The sequence below is a fragment of the Orycteropus afer genome, unplaced genomic scaffold (assembly GCF_000298275.1).
Source record: "Orycteropus afer afer isolate SDZICR_OR568_19922 unplaced genomic scaffold, OryAfe1.0 scaffold00016, whole genome shotgun sequence".
NCBI lineage: Eukaryota > Metazoa > Chordata > Mammalia > Tubulidentata > Orycteropodidae > Orycteropus > Orycteropus afer.
In genome coordinates, this window is record NW_006921603.1 from 5,915,722 (window position 1) to 5,919,098 (window position 3,377).

The window sequence follows — 3,377 nt, forward strand, 5'->3', positions numbered from 1 at the left end:
ATACACACACATATACATACATATACACACACACACACACATATGGAACCACAGTGAAAAAAGAAAACAGGGATTATATGCAAAGGACAATTACCCACAATTAGAATGTCTTAATAGAAGACAATACAATAATAATATTATAGTGTTTATAGGAAAAAAAAAAACAAAAACTGTACCTAGAATTCTATGCCCAACTATACCATCATTCAAGAATAAGGATGAGATAAAGACATATAAGACAAATGCTTGTCTATTAGACTCTAGCTGAAAGGAATTGTACATGTTCTTTTAGAAGAAAGAAACAAGATACAGCAAAGAGCAGTGAGCAAAGAAACTTGGAAAGAAGTGAATAAATTTAAACAAGCATTGACTATATAAATATAAAATAAGGTAAAATAATGATGATGATCAATTGGAGTTTAAAAACTAATACAGTAATTACTATTTTAGAGAAGATCTAAAATAACAAATGGGTAGAGGAGGGTTGGAGTTAAGGCAGTCTAAATCCTTTGCCCACCACCCATTGGTCAGTATGTCATACTGTGGTAACTTGCATGCTGCTATAACACTGGGAGCTACACTACCAATACTTCAAATATCAGCAGTGTCACCAATGGTGCACAGGTTTCAGTGGAGCTTCCTGGCTAAGACCGACTGGGAAGAAGGACCTGATGATCTACATCCAACAACTAGCCAACAGAAATTATGGGTCACGACAGAGCAGTGTCTGCTTTAGTGCATACCAGGCAATGTCTTGTTCTTTGTACACAGGCTGTTATGAGTCAGAGCTGATTTCACAGCAACTGACAAAAACAATAAAAGACTTTGTTATGTTCTAAAGGAGAGAGAAGATAACAGTCTCAAGTAGTGAATATTAAAATTTAAAGTAAATCACTAAAAGAATAGAAATGCAAGTTTTAACTTCCAAATCAGTCAAGGGGAAAAGAAGAGAGCAGAAAATACTTGATCAATCCAACAGGAAGTTAAAAAATAAAGGAGAAAAGAGAACAGAAGAAAATCAGAATAAATAGAAATCAACCACGCATGCAAAAAGATTATGAAAATTCATGCAAATATATCAGGAAGTGAGATAATTGCCACTGAACCTACATATTAAGATACAGAGATTATCAAAATGGGAAAAAGAAAAAAAATCCAGCCATATGCCTTTCACAAGGCTTACAAGACACTTAAACCAAGGATTCAAAAATTTGAAATTAAAAGGATGAAAATTTTAAAATGTTCAAGATGCTGTAGTATAATAAGCCTTGCAAAAAAAAAAAAGAGAGAGAGAGAGACAGAGAGAGATGATATTAAAGAAGGTAAACACCTAAAAATTAAAGAATAAATAACCAGCAATACATAACAATTCTGAATTGTTATGTACCTGAAACAAAAATTCAAATATATAAAGTAAAAATTAACAGAATTATAAGGAAAAATTGACAAATCCATATTAATCATAAGCATTCTTAGCAATTCTGTGCTAAGAGATTTGTTGTTATTGTTATGTGCTGTTGAGTTGGCCCCGACTCATAGCGACCCCTCCTTGGGTTTCCGAGGCAGTATCACTATGGAAGTAGATTGCCCAAACTTCCTTCTGAGGAGTGGCTTGTGGGTTTGAACTGCCAACCCTCTGGTTAGCAGGCAAGTGCCTTAGGCACTATGCTACCAGAGCTCTCAAAAAGAGATTGCCCGCCTGGCAGAGAGCAGCTGGTGGGTTTGAACCACCAGCCTTGGGTGTGGCAGCTGACTGCCTGAGGCCCTGAGGCCATCCCCTAGGGCCATTAAGAGATTAAGTACTTGAAAAATTAAAAAGAATGGGGGAGATTTTAATACAATTAACAAGCTTGATCCAATGGGCATATATAGAACTCTCCAAAATCAAAAAACCGAACTCACTGCCATAGAGTTGATTCCAACTTACAGCGACCCAGTTTGGGTTTCTGAGGTGGTAAATCTTTATGGAAGTTGACTGCCCTATCTTCCTTCCATGGAACAGCTGGTGGGTTTGAACTACCAACCTTACGTTTAGCAGTCAAATGCCTTAGCTGGCTAAATGGTTTATATGCATTAACTTCTTTAATCCTCATAACAATGTTACTGGGGTACATACTATTATTATCCTGATTTGAAAGATGAGGAAATTCAGGTAAAAAGAAATTAATTGCTCAAGCCCCTCAACTGATGAGCAAGAGATGAGGAGTCAAAGTGACACAGTATCCAGAAATCAGCTTTACTTTCATTTGTTGTTGTTATGTGCTGTCGAGTCAGCCCCAACTCATAGTGACCCCTCCTTGGGTGTCCGAGGCAGTATCACTACAGAAGTAGGATTGCCCAACCTTCCTTCCGAGGAGTGGCTGGTGGGTTTGAACCGCCAGCCTTCTGGTTAGCAGTCAAGTGCTTTAGCCACTATGCTACCAGAGCTCCTATGTTATGTGCCGTCAAGTCAAACCTGACTCATAGTGACCCCTCCTTGGGTTTCCGAGGCAGTATCGCTACGGAAGTAGGATTGCCCAACCTTCCTTCCGAGGAGTGGCTGGTGGGTTTGAACTGCCAGCCGTCTGGTTAGCAGGCAAGTGTCTTCGCCACTATGCTACCAGAGATCCTTTACTTTCATTAGAGAGAGAAATTTTAATATACACACAAATGTATATTCTTAACTCACTACTCCTCTATCAATTTGTCATATTGTGGAAGCATGCATGGTGCTGTGATACTGAAAGCTATGCCACCAGTATTTTAAATATGAGCAGGGTCACACATGGTGGACAGGTTTCAGTGAAGCTTCCAGACTAAGACAAACTGGCAAGAAGGAAATAGTAGTCCACTTCTGAAAAACTGGCCACTGAAAACTTTATGAATCGCACCACTGTCAAGTCGGATCCAACTCATACTGACCCCTCCTTGGCGTTCCAAGGTGGTATCACTATGGAAGTAGATTGCCCAACCTTCCTTCCAAGGAGTGGCTTGTAGGTTTGAACCACCAGCCTTCTGGTTAGCAGGCAAAAATGCCTTAGGCACTAGGCTACCAGAACTTTATGAATAGCAGTGAAATATTGTCTGATATACTAGAAAATTATGAATAGCAGTGAAACATTGTCTGATTTAGGGCCGAATGATGAACTACTCAAGTTGGAAGTCACTCAAAAAATGACTGGGAGGAGATGCCTTCTCAAAGTAGAAACAAAAAGCCAAACTCACTGCTGTCAAGTCAATTTGACTCATAGCAACCCCTCCTTGGGTTTCTGAGGCAGTGTCTCCACAGAAGTAGATTGCCTAGTCTTCCTTCCAAGGAGTGACTGGTGAGTTTGAACCTCCAGCCTTCTGGTTAGCAGTCAAGTGCCTTAGGCACTACACCACCAGAGCTCCTCAAA